The sequence below is a fragment of the Pseudopipra pipra genome, chromosome 9 (assembly GCF_036250125.1).
Source record: "Pseudopipra pipra isolate bDixPip1 chromosome 9, bDixPip1.hap1, whole genome shotgun sequence".
Classification (NCBI taxonomy): domain Eukaryota; kingdom Metazoa; phylum Chordata; class Aves; order Passeriformes; family Pipridae; genus Pseudopipra; species Pseudopipra pipra.
In genome coordinates, this window is record NC_087557.1 from 21,244,148 (window position 1) to 21,266,429 (window position 22,282).

Here is a 22,282-nt window from a genome sequence, read left to right on the forward strand (position 1 = left end):
TTGGTGCTGTAGTAAACAGAGAAAGAACCAATTCTGATATATACTGGGGGAAAAAAAGCAGCTAAAAGCTTTGAATTTGCTCTTCTGAGAGCACGTAATGAAACTAAATGATAAAATTTTGCTATGGTTTTCCAGTAAACTTCTAAAATACAAGTTTAGATATTTTTAAATGTTATTCCATTTACTACATGCTCAGTTTTATTTTACTATTTCATTGGTCTTATCTCTGCTTGGATTTATATGTGCTGTTTGTGAACAGCAACAAAAATGTTATATTCATTTGAAATTAATAAGTAAAATCCACTCTACATCAGGTGGCTTATGGTATAGTCCTTGATCTCTAGCATGTGCTTTAATAGATACCAGGCTTTCAGTTCATAATTTGTGGATCTGCATATCCCTCAGTTTTACAGGCAGGGCTCACACCGATGTGCCCTGAGACTGCCCAGGTTTCTCTCCCAAGACCTTGGAGAGTTTTAGTTCTGTGTTTCTTGGCTACATTTCAATATTCAACAACTCTTGGGGTATTCCGTGTGTGCCTTAGGCTGAGGATAAGCAGAAGCTTAATTTGTTCCAAATGATTTTCCACCCTTTTTCCTATTGTTTATTATTTATTCTGCTATAATTTATTCACAAGATTAAGTGGGTAAACAACATCACAACTACTTATAGCTGCACAGTCCAGTGAGCATAATGATGCCAGTTTTAAATGCCGAGCAGTGCTGATTAGAGCTATTACACAAATATTCATTTGTTTGCTTTACCTTTACCACTTTGCTCACATACTTCACAAATTAGGGTATTATCCTTTTTTTTTCTCCCCTCTTACTATTTTTACCATCAAATGAAGGTAATTTACCATTTTTCCATTTGAATTGAAAAGCTAATTGAACTTAATGTCTTTAGAAAAATCAATAATTTCCTACTGTTATTGATATAATGAAGCACATGTAAGAGATTATCCAATAAAGACACAAACCATTTAAATGAAGAATTCAACTCCGCATTGAACTATTTAAATTCTCTATGTGGACAATTAAGAGGGAGATCCTTGTATGTGGGGAAGTAACTGTAACTTTAGTACATTAAAGTTATCACGGAATCATTTAGTTTGGAAAAGACCTCCAAGATCATTGAGTCCAACCATTCACCCAGCAGCACATGTTCACCACCAAACCATGTCCCTAAGTGCCACATTAACATGTTGTTTTGAACACTTCCAGGGATGGTGACACCACCACTTCCCTGGGCAGCTGGTTCCAATTCACCCTTTCAGTGAAGAAATTTTTCCTAATATCCAACCTAAACCTCCCCTGGCACAACTTGAGGCCATTTCCTCTCATCCTGTCACTTGTTACCAGGGAGAACAGACTGACTCTCACGTGGCTACAACCTCCTTTCAGGTAGTTGTAGAAACAAGAAGGTCTTTTTCTCTGACACAAACTGTACAGCCAGGCTTTTGCTATTTTTAGCATACTTTATTTTTCATGTCTGGTTGTAGAAAGTATCAAGAACTTCATACTGAAATGTATTTGGGGTCAGAAGTCATCCCGTGAGAAGCCTCCTCAGCTGCACAGCTCTGCTGGGTAGAGGGTGAAATGGGAGCTGGTGGGTTAAAAATGGAAAATGTTGAGGTTTCTTCCCTGGTTTAAAAATACAGATTTATCTGGAAACAGCCATTAGCTCCTATCCTGGTTCTGGCAAAGGTTTAATGGTTCCTAGGAGAGCATATGAGAAACTCCAAACAAAACACTTCTAAACCTTTAAATCTGGATCAAAACCATTAAATCCCTAAATGACATAGGAGACATTAAGGCCCTTAATTAAGGATCAGTGTAGTAAAAAGGGAATGGCAAATATGAAATTAATGACATTTAAATTACTGTTTCATTAGAACACAATTTTGCCACAGTATTTTACTGAATTTAGGATACCCAGAGATCAATAGCAATTCCCTTTATTTAAGGCTCTAGTGACGTTTACTGTGTACTTTATTTTGGAACGAAGTTGCTATTTGTGAAAATATTCTTTGTGAAATATTAGTGGAATTAAATGCATTTTTAATTGCACTCCACAGTTGTATTAGTTTGGCACTTGAAACTTCCACATTAATTTGTGTGATGAATGGATGTGGAGAATTCAGGATAGACAATTTCTGCTGGATTTGCAGAATGGAAGAGGTAGACCGGAGTCAGCTCAACACTGCGTGTTAGGGGATGAAGAGGGGACATAATGAGCTGCTTTAGCTCAAAAAATAATTGCTGAATGATAAAACCTGGACATTTTTTAATTCTTCTCCCTGAAAATTTTGATAAGTGCCTGGGTGAGGCTTTGTGAGCACCACCACGGTGTCCATGTCACCTCCATTTCATTCCATGTGCTGAGACTCTCCACCCATGGAGTTCTGGAGTCCCCTGTCAGCGTGATGAGAGATGCTGCATCCCAATATATTTAGGTCTAGACTGTACTGGAAAATAATCTCCATGAAGTAATCCAATTAACCCCCCCCAAGGCACTGAGGGAGGATGGCTGAATGGAAACACTTTCTTTTGGGAGGCACCGGCTTTTGTGGTAAATACTTGGAAGATTCCAAGGAGAACAAATACCTTTATGGGAACTGCCAGTCCACAAAGCTGCATTTACAGAAGGAAATGTTGAAATGAGCTGTTGAGAGTGGGCAATAATTGTCTCAATTCTGTGTGCATCCACCTTTTGGTGTCTGATATTTTTACCTCCGTGGTGTAAAGAGAAGGGCAGCACGTCCTGGGAGTGTTTTCTCAGATCACAGCTGGGGGGCTTCTCCTCTAGCGCTCCCCACAACGTTTCAGGTTGACACTTATGGGCATAAAAAAAAAAAATAACGAAGATGGTTCAGAACAAACCACTTCTTTTTAACACCATAAAAATCGTGGCTATTACCTTCCCAGCATCCTCTCAGCTAATGGCCTGAAACAGGACCAATATTTGATTTCTACTTACTGTATTTACTTTATAAGTAGATACTTCATGGGTTTCATTCTTTACTGAGATTGAATTAGTGGGTTAAATAGACAGAAATATTTCTTACGGTGGCATACTGATCTCTTAGCATCTTGCACTGACCTGATAACAGGCTAGCAGGAGAGTAAACTTAATTATTTTTTAAGCTAGAGACTGACAATGGAGAACACTGAATATTTCTGAAACTGAGATCTTCTTTTCTGTCATTAAAAAGCTGGGGAAATCTGAAAAGAGTGTGAGTTCAAGGCATATATCAGTCCGATTATTGAAGGGTTTTCAGAGAGTGGCTTATCACCTCGCTGGCTTATTTACCTGATAAACCGGAGCCTTATGCTTCAAAAGCTCCAGCTGCTCAATCTGAGCGTGGCAGCCACATCTTACTGAGGATGAACCCACTGTGATGGCATCGGCAAGCAGGGCCTTTTGTTGCAATTTGCACTTTAAAACACCCCCACCCCCCCCAAATTCTCTGTTTCGTTAAAAGCAGTAACTGTATAAAACGAGCTTGAGAATGTGTGAGGGGGCTTTGCCTCCCTCATTTTGCCCTTCGAACTTGATTTCTTCATGAGGAAAGGTGATGGAGATGCTGAAGGGTGAGGGTCCATGGTTTAGGAGCAATTGAGAGGATCCACAGTGCATCCCTGTGAGCTGCTGGGACACAAGATTAAGATCTAATTTCAGATGACCTTTACCACCCTGGTGTGAACAGTAAATACTCTTTGTATCATCATTTGCCAACAACAGGGCACCCAAAAGCTGATGCTGTTCCTGGGGAGGTTCTGTGAAGCATTCCTGTATCCCTGAGCATCCTTCATTGCCACTCCCTGGCCACAGAGCCGGCTGGCCCTGCCTGTCATCACAGCCCCCTGCTCCAATCTGCATATTAATCTTGATTCTAAACCATCCTGCAGACAGCGCATGCAAATGTACTGAGTGATTCAAATTGGTTTTCTCTGTTTGTAAATGTAGTGTTCTGTGACTGCTCAGGGGCACTAGGAACATATGCTCCTTGATATCTGACATTTTTCAAAATTCCCAGCAAGGAGGTTGTTTGCAGCGTAGGCACAGGGGGGCTTGTTGAGTTACCCTGCTTCTCCCCTCGTGGCTCACACCCACAGACAGTCCTGTGTGAGAGAGGGTTCACATCCACGAGGGAATGGTTTCCTTTTTTGGATGTGTGTGTATGGGGAGGGGACAAGCAGCAGAATGCAGAGTCTCTGTGAATTAAGCAGTGCAGCCCTATCGTATTCCCAGAAACTCAGTTAAAGCAAAGTCTATTATTCCGGAGGTTTGTGTGAAAAAAGCATTACTTATCTCCCTGCCTTAAATTGTCTCTGCGGAGACGGCTCTCTGTCAGCTGGTGATCTAGAAGGGAGAGCCTGGATGCTGCTCTCAGCTCCAGGCTGAGGCTACCAGCCCTGGGAAAGGGGCTGGAGGGCAGAGAAGGCACAGGAGAGCCTTTTGCTGCCCCTTTCCACATCAAGCCCTGCATCTTCCTCACCTCCTTATGCTCCTTACTGCTCATGATGAGATTTCCCAAGCTGTCCTTTGGCAGTGGCACATGAAAGCCATTTAATGGCTTAGGTTACTGGGCTGTAAGCAGGATAGGGGGGAAGTAGCTGAAACTCCTGCTGCTCTCACTTGGTCATAATGCCCATCTCTGAGGGGTTCCTGTTCTCAGATGAGGCAACCCTGGAATCAGGGCTGATGCTGAGCACAGTGGTGTTTTCATATCAGCCCTAATGGGCCCAGCTGCAAAATGGGAGATATGAGGAGTAAGTGATGTGCTGTTTGGCCACTTCACTGCAGGGATGGTCCCCTGTGGAAAAACAACCTTCGCTCATCCATCTTGAATCACCTGTTTGCAAGCCAGCACTACTTGGCTTCTCTGGATGAGGAAGCTGACGGTGCCAGAGGGATGCTGCATCACCTGTTGGGTTCCCAGGTGCAGTCCTCACCTCAGGTGTGAGGTTTGCACGCAGGAGCCCAGGTCACACGGCCAGAAATCCCCATGGTGTGTCCGGCGAGAGGCTGTGGTGGTTGTGGTGCTGCCACGATGGAGCGGAGCTCCCTGAGCTCTAGAGACACGCAGCCCAGCTCCTTGAATGCCTGGCTGCACCACAAGGCGTCAGGCACATGTTCTAACACTGATTCATTCCACTGAAGGGGAATAAGCACTTCTAACATTTAGTTTGCTACAATAATTAAAATTCATGTTATCCTCCGTGAAGCTCAGACAACTCTCTGTTGTCAGCACCTCCAGAGGTCCTGGTTTAGCTCCTTCTGGTTCATTTAATGATATGACAGTGAGAAGGAGACATATTCCTTTTATTGTTGATGTGTAAGGTTTAGAATTAAACGTCTCTGCTGGTTGCTGGGTACTTTCTGCTACTGCCAACCCCACGAACTCTTTAAACATATGCTAATGAGCCTGACTTGCTCCCATTCCTTCTGTATAATCCATGAAGTAAGAAAAGTCAATCTTAGTCTGACTGCCTAATGGCCTCTATACATTGTAGTTAGCACAAAACCACTGTGAAGTGATGGAGATCAAGAGTTAAATGCATGAATTAAGCAGAACCCCTCTGACCACACTCCATTAGAAGAAAAACTGTCTCTAGGGAGACAAAACAAGATTTCTCTTTATATATACATTGTAAGAGTCGCCCACTGATCCTCCAGGCATTTTGAACATTACTGGCACCCTAGTGATGTGGACAGAATATAATTTATCAGTATCGCTACAACTTCCTACCCAAGATGTTGCTGGAATACTGATGTACTGCAGCATAATAAGGTTTGAAGAAGTATGTATGTTATCCATAGCATTGCTTGCTCTCATGCACCTGATTCCTCAGCCCTGATAGAAATCTATAAGGAATTACATGAATTTTAACAGTCTGTGTTGTTTTTTATTTTCAACATTGCTTTTGAACACCTGTGTGTGGTATTATGGCTTGGCCAGCAGCTGTTTGTGTGTGACTTGCTCAGAAAATAGAGGGGGAAAGTTATCCCGCAAAGCTCCCGATGGATTAATGTGATGGATTAATACAAGGGAGTTACAGTGGTAAAACCTCGTGTCATGGCTTTGGATGGTGGGGTTCAGCCATAGGACACAAAAATCTGCCACAGCTCTCTCAAGCAGCATCTTTTCATCTGGAGCAGCTCCGGAATAAGCAATGCCTGTAGAGGACTGCCTCTGCGCCAGCACTGCGATGCTATTCTTAGCATGGTTATGATTGATTACGGCATCTTACACAGTCATTGGGTAAAAATAAGAGACTAAAAGACCTCATCCTCTGCCTCGTGATCCTGCAGCTCTGTTCAAAATCTTGCTGCTGTAATCAGCTTCTTACCTGAAGTTTGATGGATATATGGGCTTCTCCGCTGCCTTGGACACGACCATCTGATCTGAGCTTTTAAAGTCATTGACAATTTATTTCTCATCATGTATCTTTCTGAGGACAAAGGGATACCAGATAAGAATCTAGACCTTCTATTTGCATGCAGGAATTGTGTGTTATGGAGTGGGATTGTACAAATCTTAGAAGTTATTTGGATAACATCTTATTGGCATCCCTCCCTTGATGGCAGTAGGTACTACATGAGCTTTCAAGAAAGAGTGTGCCATCACCTGTGCTCTTTAGTAGGGTTTGGTACCGGTACCAGAAACTCTGCTGCCTCCTTTAGAGTGAAAAACTTCAAAGAATAAAAGCAGAGAGTGTAACACTAGAAATATTTTGTTTTCCAAGAAATCCATGAGTTAGCTCTGTCACAGCAATTTGGGCAAATACATGTCTTTCTGTCCATCTTTTCCCTGGAAGTGTTCTCAAAGGAGCCTTCCATCTTCCATGGGACACATTAGGACATTTCAGCACTTTTAATAAGTTATTTAGAAGAAACCTCCTAATCTATAGTGAAAATCCCACCTGACATTGTCTTCTTCTGTATTCCTAAGCATGAGAAGAGTTCTGCGGAAGTTGGCTGTGGATGTTTACAGTGGGGTGTGCTGAATTGTTTTCAAGCACTATTACATGCTGCACTGGGTTGGGATGGCTTTCAAAACACTAAAAAAATCTTTTTTTTCAAGTGCTGCTTTTATGAGTAATTCCTTAGCCACAGGATCTAAATGCAATTATTAAAAGGGAATAAAAGAGCAGGAAGAGCAAAATTCAACAAATAGTTATCCTGCCAGATGCAGCGTGCAGGCCTGAGTGTGTCCAATTTCAACATGAACTTCGTCAAGTTGTGGTCAGAGCAGGACGACACGTCGAGCCTCGGGTGCAGCATGAGGCTGTGCAGGGTTTGCAGCTATTTTCTTTCCTCTCTGGGTGCCAGTAGCTGCCTTCTAGAGAAGGCAGCTGGAACAGTGCTCCAGTAATCCTTTTAGAGCTTGCAGGATCTGTGTTTAAGTGCTTCTTTTGCTGCTTCTCTCTTTAAGACAATTCCTTGCAGTGGAATCAGTGCGATCGGATGCATGAGTGCTGAGGTTTTGTGCAGGACACGCAGCCTTTCCTCCAGCATTCCATGGCATGTGAGTAAAGCCATCTCCCCAGGAGGTGACTTTGCAGATCCCCCTGACCATGAACCTGAAGATGGTCACATAGGAAGGTTTTTTGTGGTGCTTCACTTTTGGTGCTCGCTCACACCAAAACACTGTGAATGTGTTTGTTCTGTAAAGCCAAAGGCTTTGGTTTAGTTCTGTGATATTGCCATATTTCTGGGTTTCACTCTGATATTTATTCTTCGTGCTCTGCTCTCCCCCATGGTGTTTTCATTTGATGCAAGTTCTTAATGGAAAAGCAATTGCTTAGGGAAGTGTGCTGCCTATCAGCTGTCTGATCACGGCTATCCGTTTATGGAATTACACTGAGACTGTATCAATGTAAAGGCTCCATGAAGAAAATATGCTTCATAAAATTCATCTTGCATATCATGTCTCTCTTTGTCTGTAGTGTTCAGAAGCTCTATTTTCTGTTCCCATAATCTACTAAATAATAACAGTTAGCACTTGCATCTGCAAATCAATACACAGGCTTAGCTCCCAACTGTAGTGAAAGTTTGTTATTGTATGAAACAGTAACCATTCCCTTTCATGCCCGTAACTGGTTGTTGTGCTCTGTATTTCTGTCAAATTTGATGACAGTCACCTCCCGAAGCTTTACAAAAGGCAGAAATTCCCCTGGTGCTTCTGGCAATTACACATTAGTTTTCGTAGAGACAGAAGATTACTTGCTGATTCCTGTTTGCTGATTCCATTATGTATGTATGCTCTAGTACATAATGGCTTGTTAATCCCTTAAAACAGCATAGCTAGGAATATTCTTTCAAAACTGTATTTTGGTTCAATTGAAAAAAAAAAAAAAATCAAAAATGATGAATTCCATAGAGTCTCTTATAACCACTGGGGTTTTGAAGATGATTGCTATCAGGGAACTTATCATTATGGTAGCTGGACTATGTGTGATGTGGTGAACTGTTTCCTTTTGAAGATATTAATTTTCCTTCCGTCGATTTGATGCGATATGCTCGCAGTCAAGCTGGGCAAGAGTAATAGTGGTGATGAAGACAGCTTGGTGTGTTATTGTGCTCTAAAATAATTCTGTTAGGCTCTAGTCTCTTTCCCAAGATGAATTCCCGCTTTCTCTGTGCGGTGTTTGTGATCACTCAGCTGCAGGCTTCATCCATAGCCCTGTCCCTGTGGAGAGCTGTGGGCATTTTGGCCTTATTAAAGTCGGGTTTTACACCCTCATTAGGTTGCACCTCAGCCTTGCTTGCAAGAAATGCAGTGCTGTATAATGCCATGTGCTGTGAAATGGGATTAGGACCTGGAAAACAGAATGTGATAAAAAGTTCAGCCTTGTTTTGCTTTGTCCTTTGGTGCAAACCTCACCCTGCTGAGCTCCTGTTCCATCGCTGTGCACAGCTCACATACCCATGCTTTGGAGTTACCTTAGCAAGCCCAAAGCATTCCTTATGTAAAAAATGGGCACAACAGTCACTGAGAAGCCCTGCATTGCTTCTCTTGAGCCTACTTTACATTCCTTGCACCCAGGCTTGGCCCACATGGCGATGGTGGTGAGAGATTGGGCTTTCTGCTGCCACTGTGAATCTGAAGGGGCAGGGCAGCAGGAGATCCCCCTCCAATCCCCTTCCTGTTGTGGGAGTGTTGTTCCTACAAGCTTTAATAAATAGTCCTTTCCCTGCAGAGTTCATGATCTAGTAGGCAAGATGGAAACTGTGGGAGTGTAGTATTATCCATCTTCCACAGATGGGGAAAAGAGGCACAAGGAGATTAAGCCCAAGGTTGCAGAGGAACTCTGTGGCAGGACCAGGAATTGAATTCAGCTCTCCCGGGTCTTTGTCCAGTGTCTTAATCACAAAACCTGCCTTCACCTCTACGCTTTTCTATTATTTAATCAGCTGAGAAAAAATGCAAATGGATTTAATTAAAGGAGAGAGCAAATTTCTAATTTCAGACTGGATTAGTTCTGTGGTTATGGAAATTTTGAGGAATGGAGAATAAACATCTGTAATTTCTTTTCTCGACACATGTATTTTCATTTACACTGCTGTGTAAAAATTATATTTATATATTTTGTGGCATCTAATTTTAGCCTAGAAGCAGATCTGATGTTGGGTTACCAAGAGGTGTCATTTTCTGGCTTGCAGAATAATCCTCTTTCTGGCAAAAAGTCGGTCATGTTTCTTCCCACAGACGTGGTTTCTTCCTTTCAAGTGTCTCTCAAAATTATTTTACACTCAATGAAGCAAATCCTCCAAAGGCTTCATTATTCTGATGGTAGCATCATCTGATTGAATATTTCAATCATAATGTCCTTTGGAGAATTTTAGCAGTTTCCACTCGGGATGTTGGAGGTTTGGATTTGTGTGTGTTCCTGAGGTTTTGAGGAACTGGTGTAGGAAATACAGATAATTTCAGATGCACAGAGTTCATTGGGGAGGTAGATGGTAATGTTTACTCTTTCTGGCTGTTGACTGGAATACATTAGATAATCCCTTTCCATTGTGAAAAACACAAATGCAGCTTCTTCGGGCCCCGCTTAGCAAAGCATTTAAGCACACTCTTGGTTTGAAGCACATGACCGTTGTCTGAGCACTGAAAAAATATCTTTAGACTTTTCTGAAAAACTTCTGGGTTTGTTTAGACAAGCGAGTTCCTACAAAGATGCCAGTTTTAGAGCTTTCTAAAGGGCTGTGAGAGCTCTTTGTACCCCATTGCCTGCTTCTCCTCCCCTTGCATCCCCCGGAGAACACACGAAAGATTCTGGCACCCACCTCTGAAGGAGGAGCTCCTTGGGCTGATGTTGCTGCCTCTGAATTGCCGTGTCACTGAGGACTCCTTGGTAAGGGAGTTCTGCTTATTTCAGGCTCACATTAGGTTTTATGAACTTTAATGAAAAGTAAGTAATAAATTTGCTGAAGAAATTGGGTTAGCCTGTGATTAACATTCAGAGTGATGCAGATGAGTGTACCAATGATGGGAACATGTGCTTACATCAGGATGAAATGCAGATGAGAGGCCCTGGAGCAAGCCCAAGGATGTGGGCCAGCACAGTTTCATCTCTGTCAGCTTTAATCTGATCTCAAGTGTGAGTGCTACCAGCCTGCAGAAGGAACCTCAAACCCTGGGAAGACCTCAACACAACTTTTGTTTTCTACTAGAGGCTATTAAAACATTTCTTTACAATCAGAGCTCCATACGTAAAAACTGAAGTCACTGTATCTGAAAAACAATATTTCTAGCAGTAGGGAGGAGAGGGGGAAATGGTTGGAAGATGCCTCTTGGTTTGGTTTAGCTTTTTATGACATGCTGCTTTACTGAGCAGTTGTTTTAGTCAATTGAAACCCAGCTGAGCCCATCGTCTTATGACAGCGCCGTTGTACGGAACGGAGAGAAAATCCCCCCCGCCCCTCTCTTAAATGAAGTGCAAAGTAATGCTAGAAAGGGAAAGAATAAATCAATTTTAAGTGGTAATCTATGAAGTTGGACAGAAAATGATGAGAAATGAAGCAAGTGGTCATAGGAAATTGACCTTGAAAATGGTGTTTATCTTGCGGCCGCAGTGACAGAGCCCCGCTGCTGCCGTGGGTCGGCGGCTGAGGGGGAATTTAAATCAGAGTTTCTTTGCTTTGAATCTCAGTTGGGTTTTGGAGGAGTTTCTTTCAAGACTGTGGTCTCTGACAGTTACGCCGGTGGTGCTGCTTGGCAGCGTCTGCCAGGCGGGATTTATTCCTTTGTGGCAGCCTCATATTTTACTGTGTTGCTTGAAAGGCTGAGCCAGTTGGGGAGTGGTAATTGCCCAGGGTCAGAAGAATCACTGTCGTTATGTAACAGATATGTATGCTTGGGAGAGAGATGGTATTTTTACCTGGATTTTAATTTCCATACAAATAAACACATTAAAGTGAGTAAAAAGACAAATGAGTAATACATGTCACCTCTGCTATTTTAAACTGTAACACCTACTTACACCAGAATGATGGTTATTGCAGTATTATACACATCTTATTTACAGTAAAGGTGCAGAAGGGTGTGGGAAGTGGAATATATTAAGTTTTCACTGGAACTCTTCTAGCAGAAAACAATTGACAGAGTGTTTCCATGATTTTTGTCTTCTAGGGTGGGTGGTCAGGACTCCGTCAGATTGACTAAATGCTTTTTGCTTCAATTGATGACGATCTTTTTCTGCCTTTTTTAGCATCAGCTGAGTCCATAAGTGATCCATTTGCAACTGGATCATCTGCTCTCAGCATTTGCTTACTGGGTGTCTCAGTAATTCCCAGCTAAAACATGAAGGTACAAGTACAATCTCCTGTGCCATGGACACTTTATGGTTTTGATGATCAGCAAAATAACATTAACCCTTTAACTTTCCTGAAACATCAGAAATCTTTGTGTCAATTCTCACCTAAACCATGCAAATGGGCTATCTGGTTTGCTCAGCTGGTTCATATAATCACTGGCCTCCTTTGCCAGCACAGATCCTCTTTCAGCAGCAGTCAGATATCAAACACAGGCAGGATGGTTGTGGGGCTGCCCAGGGGTAAACGAGACCAGGTCAAAGCCCTGAAGTGCCCTATACCATGTCTGGGGACTTGTCGTAGGCTTTGACTTATACTTGAGCTTTGACTTAGACCTGAGCTTCTCAGAAGCCTGAGGAATTGCTCATACTGCCCGTTAAAAGATGTGGTCCAGGCAGTATCTGTAAGTAGCAGCTGCCTGTATGGCAGTACCCACCCTCACTCTGTGTACCCTAAGGACTTGTTTTCCTGGATGGGACCATGTGGGGTTTGGAGATGCTCCAGCTCTGAGCTGAAGGTGCTTCCTTTGCCTGGGAGCATTCCTTGATCCATTCAGCCTGGGATAGGATCTGGGATGAGCATCCAGAGCAGGCAAAGGGAAACAAAGGGAGAGGGGTGGGAAGCGGGGAGGCAGCAGAGCTCTGGAAGAGAGGAGGGAGCCCCACTCACAGCAGCTCTCCCTGGAAAACTCGTATTGATCAAGCACCGGTGACAGTCGGGTTGGCTGTGTTATTCCAGCACTTGTGCTCTGATGGAAAGCTAACAAATAATAAATCTGAGCAATGTTTTCAGACTGTGCAAAAATTAAGAATTTCAAAGCTAGCCTTCTCCAGATATTTAAAATTCAGGGAGCTTTTTTTGTCCTGGGTCTTGAGATGTTAATAACTTTGACTAATTGTCAACACCACCAATTACTATGACTGATACCTTATCATTTCCCACAATGAGCAATGCTAATTAAAATTGATTGTGCTGCTGTTCTGGCACAGCAGCAAGTTTCCTTTTCATTTTTTGTTTAAACATGAGCTTATTGTGCCTATTTGGTGAATTAAATAAGGAAAGCTCATTATTCTGATGTTTATTTTTGAGCAGGGGTTTTAAGCCACATTGGAAGCCTGTTACAAGTGTCAAAGAAATAGAAGAGCTTGAATGAATTGTATTTTTTGGAGTACCAAAACATACACCTAATAATAATATTTAGCACTTTTATACCACAGTGCTTTTTACATGATCACATTTCTACATAAAAGTAACCGCTCCTATTATCTCTGTAAGGTGGGCAAACACTATTGCTGCTGTTCCACAGATACTGCAGCTGAGACGCCAGAGCTTTGATTCTCTAATAGCAGAGCACTTCAAGCTATTCACTTCAATTAGGCTACAGATCCCTGTCTTACAGCACTCTAAGCTGTCTAAGTTATGATTTGCTAGACTGGCTTGCTTGAATTTTATACAAACTTGGCCTTTTATTTCTCACTTAATTTTTTTTAAACTGATTATTTATTTCTGCCAAAGATAGGATCAAGAATTCCTTGCTGCTGGCCTGCCCTGAGCTGACTCTTCCAATAAATGTTGGTTCTGCCCATGCAGGGCACAGCCATGCAGGAGGGATGAGGTTGTGCAGCTTTGTGTCCTTCTTCTTTGGGCCTTTGCTTCATCACATGAATCTCCTCATGTCAGGAAGGGCTGTTTTTGTTGAGCAGAAGCTGCTTGCAGGGAGGAGAGAGGGCTGGATAATAGTGTGGGCCTCTGAAACTCATGTGTTATATATCTCCTATTGTGTTCTGAATTTAGCTGTGGTTTTATGTGAAGTTTTCCATGGGGAATGTTTATGAGATAGGTTATCAATGGAAGATGTACCTGGTTTTTTAGCTATTCTGCTGGTATCTCTTGTTAAGTGGCCAACTGCAGTTAATAGCACAAGACTATGACCTTATCCCTCTGGAGATTGATTTAATCTAAACAATTTATTCTTTCCATGATCAATACATAATGAGTTAATATGGAATGGATATAAATGCATGGAATTGTCTGAGATATTCCTTACTTCCTCCTACTTAGTCCATAAAATAGTCAACTACTTCATAGTGTTTATTAAAAAAAGAGTCTTTTAAAGAATTTTTCATAAACGAGGCCTCCCATAGGTCTTGACAGAAAGGGAACCCATGTTTGCCTTCATGATCTCTTGTATGAGCAGTTATAGAGGAGTGTGCCAATCAAAAAATGTTTTGTAATTATTGGAAAAGACTTTGAAATGTCTGGTACTTGAAAGCTAGATAAAAATATTTATATTACAGAAACATCAATTGCAAAAATCATACCTGAAAAGCAAATAGTTCAGTCCTGAGCACTATTTCTTGGTTATATACAGCTACATGACTTTCCCTAGAGCATTGATATCTTCTGGTCCTGATATGAGTTATGAGCAACCTTAGAAATCTGTAGAGCTTCTTGTGCCATAGTGCCACGACTGACTCCAGCTAATCCTCCTTGCTGAAAACAAGAGGACCCTGCCAGCAAGGCCTTGTGCTGTCTCTAATGGTGCTCTCCAGAGCAATTCACCCAGGTTAATTTGTTTGTGTTGGGAAAATTCTAGGAGACGTGCTGGAGAAGTGCAGAGTGTCTGACTGGACGTCAGCACCCCCTGTTTTAGCAGCAGGAGAGTGTTGGTGTGTTGAGCTGACACGCACCGCTGGCACCATTATCACAAGGTGATGTGTTGCCATTAGCACAGGAAGCTGTGAAATAATGTGCCAAGTGTGTCTTCTTGAAACACTTCGGACCTAATTCTCCTCTCATCTGTATTATTGTCTCTCCATGGACTAGACTGAAGATGCTTACGACTTATGCTGTAGAAAATCAGAGAGGGATCATGGATGACTGACTCCCTTGGTGTAACAAGCTGTACGTGGAGGCAGAAGTTTTTACTTTCTTCTCTATTTCCAAATGTCCCCTGGAGTTTTGTTGTGAAAAGTCAGTTATGAAAATTGAGAGTGTGAGGGGGGGGAATATGTCATTTGGGTTGTGATTTGCTGTTAATTAAACTTTAGTGTGACACATCCTTTATGTCTGGGGATTCCTGATTCTCATCTCAGTGGCCTGGTAGAACGGAGGAGCATCTCCATCGAGATCAATGCTCATTATTATTTTCCTCATTATCATCATGATCCTCATCAGTATTTGTTCTACAACACTGGCTGTGGAACAGAAGCACAGGCAGAGATGACCTTCACCTGCTCCTGTTCAAAACCTTTCATTTTTAACAGATAAGAGACTCAAAGGCTGGGGAGGGGAAAGTGACAGTGAACTCATGACAAAGAATTAGATCCAACCACTCGAAAGTGAAAATCAGCCTTTCTTTCCACTGCAAATCACATGATGAAATAATCAGTTTTCATTACTTTCATCAGAGTAGTGGCACTCATGCACAGGTTGAATCCCATAGCGCACAAGGTGGTGATGGATGTTATCAGACAGGTTTTAGCTGCATGAAGCTCAGACATCTGTGCAGGAGAGGGGCTCAGAGGTAGATGGGAATGGAGTCTGCCCAAAAAACAGGTGAGGTAGAGGGGGAAGGTGATCAAATTAGTAGATGTTCCCCAGAGAGAGAAGTGGTATGGAAGGTAAAGTCCACAGTGCCTTGTCCTGTTCATATTTGATACCCTAAATGGGATTTTGAGAACTGCTTTCTACTCAGGTACAAGAGCATCATTGTGAGGAAAATGCTCATTTTACAGTTCTATGCCTGAACCATGGCTTTAGGATGACACTGTAGGTGTCAGGGAGCCCAATATGACTCTTACCCAGCAGTAGTTTTTCCTTGAGGTGGGCTGCCCAGCATTCCTTGAAATAACTTCCTCAGACCCTTTTACACTCACCACAGGGATGCCACTGGCGTGACACACCGAGAAAGGGCAGACGCTGCCAGAAGCATCTGGAAAACAAATTCAGAAAAATTGTCCAGATGTGGAATGACGCAAATCCAGGGGCAGAAGACCTGTCTGAAATCCCATTCTTGTCTGAATAACCTGTCTGAGCATAGGGCTGGAGAGAAGCTGGGCTCAGACCGTGATTGCACAAAACTGGCAAGACAGCCTGTTTCTGGACCTCTTTTTGTGCTGTGTGTGGGACAGCGAGAGAAGCATTGCAAATTATAGAATTAATGCATCACTAAAAAAAAAAAAGCCAAATGTCTTCCTCCCTTTGCTCTCCAAGTGTTGAGGATCTGCTCAGGTTCACCCCCTTCCTTGTTTATGTTGCATTAGTAGGTGCCCCCACTTCGAGCCCCGTGCACCCCTGCATGCTCTCGAGTTTGCTACAAGAACCTGATCTGGGGAGATGTTTTGGTTGCACTGAAGTGTTTTTATGGATCAGTTTCAAGAGGTGAAATCATGTCATAGTAAAATGTTTGCTGCATGTAAGAAGAGGTTTGGGGCTGTTACGGACTCAGAGAGGGTGGCAAGCTGCTCTCTCTCGTATGAGTGTTGTAACCCAGAGCGTTTGTGTAGCACGTGGGGTAAAGGGCTGTGGCTCAGCCCTGCTGGAAATTGCCTGTGACCAGAGCACTGCAGTGACATTTGACCTCTCCTGGCCCTGAGCCAAAGTGGCATCTCCTTTGGGTGAGATCTCTGCTGCTCTTCACAGTCAGCTTCAAGCCTAAAGCTTTTTATGTGCTTGAAGTGGCTGCTGGGGAGAGGACACACAAAATCCTTACCTCTTGGGAAACCCCCTTTTACAGCAAAAGGTGTATTTTGGCATGATGAATTTTCCAGTGGATTTTGTTGAAAGGTGGCGAGATTGCCAGTGTGCATCGGGATGTGCTAAGCAGCTGCTGGCACCCAGAGCTGGGTGTTGAGGCGGCTTTGGGGTTGGTGGATGGTAATTTGCCCCTCTGGAGCACAGCACAGCTAATGAGCATAGTCCCTCCAGCCACAGACAGTCATTGGAACAGATCAGAAACAGCTTCTGCTGACCAGACCGATGGGAAAGCTGTGTTTGGTGCATGACAAATAGCAGGATGTTACATATTTTTCATTATTAACTCTGAGTCCATACAATTAGGGGTAAAGAAGAAAATAATATGTATTTATCTGTGAAGTCTAATGACAAAATAATAGCCAAGGGAAATATTGATCCCTGCCTTGACTGCTCTCTCTAGTGGAAGGTGTCCCTGCCCATGGCTGTGGGGTCGGAACTAAATGATCTTTAAGGTCCCTTCCAACCCAAACTATTCTATGATAAACCAAGAATTTTCATTGTTTCACCATTTTTCAGTGCATTGCATGTACTGGAGTTGGCAGTACCTCTTACATGAACATCACCTCCACTGTCCTGTTCCCTTCCCGTCCACCAAAACTTACCTCTTTTCCCTCCTCATGGGTGATGAGGAGTATGTCTGCACAATGGATAGAAAGGACAAGATGCCTTCTTGTGACACCAGGAAGAAAATGATCCAGGGAGTTACAGACCACTAAGCCTTTCATTTGTACCTGGTAAACTGGTTCAAATGATAAGAGAAAAAAAAGAAAACATTTGGGAGATGCTGATAAAATCAGGCTTATCCAGTAGAAAGGTAGTGTAGGATGTGGCTGGAAGTGATAGGAAAAGCCTAGGCTTGATGACCCAGCAGGTCACTTACAGTCTTTCACTCCTAATCTCTTAGAAGTCTTTGAACTTGTCAATAAGAAGGAAGAGAGAGGAACTGGCTTATCTCATTTATTTACGATACTGAAAGGTCTTTTGCAAGGCCTCTCACAGAAAACAGTCAGAAAGACAAGGAAGGCAGGTGAAAGGGAAAAATATAGTCGGGAATCAAAACCTGCAGCAAAGATTAGGTATAACCGGGCAATTTTCACCATTGCAGAGGGTTAAACCAGGGGTTCCTTGTATGTCCCTAGGTCCTATATCAGGTCTTTGATGTGGGATGAGTAGCTAGGTTTGTGGATAGCAAAAAGCCTCTGGGGTCAGCCAGCTCCAGAGAAGGCACTGAGGAATGTCAGAACAACCTAAACAAGCCAATAAACACATGACATAACCTCCAAAAAATGGTCGGTGTTCATGCATGGCTTTTGCCCAGCCTGTGGTTTCAGTTTGAATTTGCTGTGCTCAAACTAGAAATAAGTCTTCAGTTCAGCAATCCCTGTAGGAGAAGACCTTGTTGGAGCTGCTAATGGGAGAGGAGATGCCATCTCCCTGATAACCTCCCCAAGGGGGTGTGCAGTTCAAGAACAGCTGTACCAGTGTCTTCAGATTTGGATTAATGATCCTTTTTCAGAAGTACATTAGGATTGGAAAAACACATACATAGTGTTATCTGAAACACCAGCAGTGGTACTCAGCATCAGGGTAGTCTTGTTAATGAAGGAACCCAAATTAAGAGGCTTTATATACCGGTACGGGGATTTAAGTTCAATTTTCTCCCTCCCTGTAGATACAGCATCTTGTTTCTTTTAAATAGCCATGTCTGTCTTGCTGTACTAAACAAAAGTTTTGAATAAGAGTTAAAAAAAAAAATCATTTGTTTGCATTCCCTGCTGCTCTGACTGTCACAGCTGTGTTCCCCACCCATTGAGTTGACGGAGCTTCCTGTCTCCCTTCCATTCCATTCCTTCCCATCTCTCTGCCTTTCCCCACCACCTTTTAAACTGGAGAAGAAGCACTGGATGTACCCTTTAAAGCCAGGGACTTAAGTCCTGGATGTTGCTAATGAGCAGTGAGAGCCTTTTAAGGAACTGAAACGTTGCATTCTTATGATTTGGGAAACAAAAGCTGAATAAGAACTGTAACACTTAACTATGGCATCCCACTTTATTTTTCTCTAATGCAGGCTAAGCTGCCTTACAGCAATCTTTTAATGTAATGATTGAGACTATTATAGGAAATACTATACAAAGCAACATTTTTTTTTGCAGCCTAAATAATAAGTAGGGCAAGGTTTTAAATGAGGCTAGAGTAATGAATGCTGTACAATAATTTTGATGATAAATTTCCCCGGAGGATAAAGTGGAAGAACAGAAGCAGGCTGTATTTAATCATGCAAAGTTAAAGGAATGCAGACCAACAAATATTTATAGAAATGTACGGATTTTCTAACCTTTTCTGAGATATTCTTGCCCTTTTCACCTGAGAGACTTAGCAGGAATTCAGGTCTTTCGGTGTGTAATAATTAGGAGGAGGAATTGATCACACAGGGTCAAGTGTTTCTTTGATGTAGTGCACAGAAATTCCTGCTTCCTTGCAGGCTGGAGGACTCAAACAGTAAGACATTTGTTTTTCACAGCTATTTCATTCATCAGTAAGTCTGAAAAGCTTGCTTTGAGCAGATACACAGCATGGGATGACATATTCTGCAGCTGCTCTTCACCTAGTACTGACCCAAGGAGGTGTGTCCCCTCTGCAGAGCAGGGCACTCTGTAGAGATACTAATTCCCAAAGCAATATAGTTGCCTTTGTGCAGTTCTACGTGCAGAGTAAGAAGAGGCCTGTGAACTGCATTGCAGAGATGAGATCTGGGCTTCCATGTGCTGAGCAAGCTCAAAATCTTTGCCCCGTGCTCCATCAGGAGGCACAGACCTGCCCTTCCCATGCCTGTACCAAAGGCCATCCATCCTTCTCAAAGGTGATGCTCCTCAGTGGTGATGCTCCTCAAAGGTGGTGCTTCTCAGCTGTGGTTTCTTCTGGTCTTTGCTGTTTGTCTTGAGGAAACAAGCATTACTTCAAAAACTAACAGATAGACAAAAAGTCACCCCTCACGTGTCTTAGCATGTTCCTGGTTGTTCTGCACAGGTGCACATGGCTGTGGTAGAGTTAGGCAATCACTCCATAAAGTGTAGGGTTGTGTTGCTTTGTGCATTTTTTTTAAAAACAACTGTTAAAGGTATGGTTTTTCAGTGGACTTCAGCTCAACCTACAACAGTATTCACTCAGCAGAGGCAAAAACCTGAAGATTTCTGTTCTGCTGATCAATACTTAAAGCATATATTGATTTCCAATTTAGGTGTTAACTTTTTAGCTCTTAGAAGTGCTCTTGATATCAATTTTCACCTTGCCTGATGTTCATTATATGTGAACGTTATGACAGCGAGTAAGCTCAGATCCCATCTGGAGAGACAATTAGTTCTAGTGACTTCAAGACTGCAATGTGCAAAGATTTACTTGTCCTGTGTAAGCATTGTGATAGCATGAAATATCTCTGTTTAAGGCAGTGACCTGAGAAACGCTTTCATTCTGGCCTGGCACAGCCTTCCTCTAGTTTCTTAGTCTGTGTAGTTATTTCTGAAATCATAGAATAAACTAATAAATAGCTCTGTTTATTACATTTATGTTGTTTCAGCATAATAATTCATAGCCAATGAGCCCGAGGTTCAGGGCTCAGTTTGCTGGGTGTCTGGGCTTTGTTTAAACAATAAGACACACATGATAAGCAGTGTGATTATGCCTCCAGTAGTGTTAGGAGGCACAAGGTCAAAAGGCTCAGTGACTTTAACTACCTGAGAAGTGCCGTGTAATCCCCTGCAAATGGGCTGTCTACAATGTCTTATTGCTGTATCAGAGAGGGAATTATTTCTTTTTAAAGGCAGCCACATGAATTCCCTCTGTAATTGGCACAGGGCTGACATCACTGGCTGCCAATCAGAAATCCTCTTTGTCTTGGATTTTAACACCTTAATTTCAAGTTCAGGTCATCTGAACAAACGGATTTTGTTAAAATGATGTTTTATCCTCTTTGTGCTCTGAGTCCCATCTGCTCGCTTTGTGCTCTGTATATGTGTGTGTTGTGAATTGCTCTGCAGTAGCTTTTGTATCATCATCAGGCACTAAACAGTGATTGCAAAGTCTTTGCAGAGCTGGTGACATGGGAGCCATGGCCTGACTTGTAGTGCCTAGAACATTACTTAGAAACTCAAGGGAGCAAGGGGAGGGCAGGTAAGCACCTCAGGATGTGGGCAGCATGGCTGGGATTTCAAAATCAATGCATAGCCATCAAATTCTTTCAACCTAGCACTGTCTTTTCCTTTTTATTGGCAAACATAACACCAAAATAATAAAATCATCCTGATTTACAGTTATTGTTGATAAAATAAGTACACATGGGTCACAGCTTTACTAGCCTGAGCAGATGAGGAGCAGGCCACAAGAATGCTGTTTATCCTGGTGATATTGAAAGGACTGTAGGCAGTTGCTGCTGTTTTGGAAGGGGAATGAGGGATTCCAGATGGAGAGATTTCCCCCTTGTTTCTCCCCACTTTAAGCCCCAACAGAAGTGAAGATAAAGGCACAGCCCCTGGGAAGTTCTCTGCAGCCCCTTGGGCTGGTTTCATGGGCTTCATCCAGCAGCTGCTCCTTCAGCAGGGGAAAGGAAAGCCTGCTTGAAATCCCATGGTCCATCCCAAAGAATGTTTTTCCTTTGGGTAAATGGAAGCAGATGCCAGAGGTCACGGCTTCTCTGTGTCTCAGTCAACCAGTGGGTGGGATGAGGACATCTGCACATGGGAAGTGCAAAACCCATGGTCGAGGGGATGCTGTGGAAATTGCTGTTCAGTTGTAGTGGGTTTTAGAGACAAAGCAAGAGGAATCATCAGAGGGCAATCCTGTCAGAGGGCAAAAATTTGACAAATAGTTTCAAAGGCTTAAAATAAATCTATCTTCATAACCTGACTGATGTGCTTTTTTCCTGAGGTATGTTAACAGAGGTAATGATACCTCTACAGTGAACTCAATTAACCTTCTGCAGCCTTCTGTGTGACAGGGACTCCTAAATCTCCTATTTTATGAGTGCATGTGCAAGATTTGAAGCTACTCTGAACTTAACACTAATAAATGTCATTTCCTAATTGGTGCCCATTTGTTTGTTTTTTTTTCCAGTGAGAAGGACATGGTGGCTGTGAGTGGGATGTAGTAGATGATTGAGATTTCCACACAGGAGTGAGGTAACTTTTTATTATTATTATTATTATTATTAAGAATCTGGTGGTTTGTATGGATGTCTTTGGAGTTTCCATTGTTCAGTGATGTTATAACACAATCTTAAGGAATTTAGCTTTGATTCTCTGTGTTGTTTTGTATAAATGCTCATCCATTGACAATAAGAACAATGTGACTCTTCTCTGTCTGATACCCAGTGCATTTTGAGTGTCCTTTAGAAGTGCTAATAAATAGGAAAAACTCCCTGTGTATTTAGGCTTCCATGGCTCAATTTCCCTACAAATCTCCCTTCTGCTGTGTGATACATTCTAGTACGTGCACATCACATCAGGAGACTTGGTAGTGTTTGCTCCTGCCTGGCTTCTGAGATCTTTGCATGAACACATGCTGTACGGAGTGAAATGTTTCATCTGGGAGGGAGCATGTCAGCAATAAATGAGAAAACAAGAGAAATGGATGATGCCCCATAATGCATACCCTATAATATAATCATTGTTGTTTGATAAAAGAGACACTTGGAGCAACTCTCTGT

The 22,282-nt window shown here is 42.5% G+C and overlaps 1 protein-coding gene across 23 annotated transcripts in view; it reads left to right on the plus strand.

Annotated features, from left to right (window-relative positions):
- The window catches only part of DAB1 (DAB adaptor protein 1), a 434,139-nt gene that overhangs the window by 186,273 nt on the left and 225,584 nt on the right, over positions 1 to 22,282 (plus strand). For all 23 annotated transcript variants that reach the window (XM_064665096.1, XM_064665105.1, XM_064665095.1 and 20 more), the window contains exon 2: positions 21,691 to 21,755. The gene's annotated coding sequence lies outside the window, so the exon portion shown is untranslated. The remainder of the gene's footprint in view (positions 1 to 21,690; positions 21,756 to 22,282) is intronic.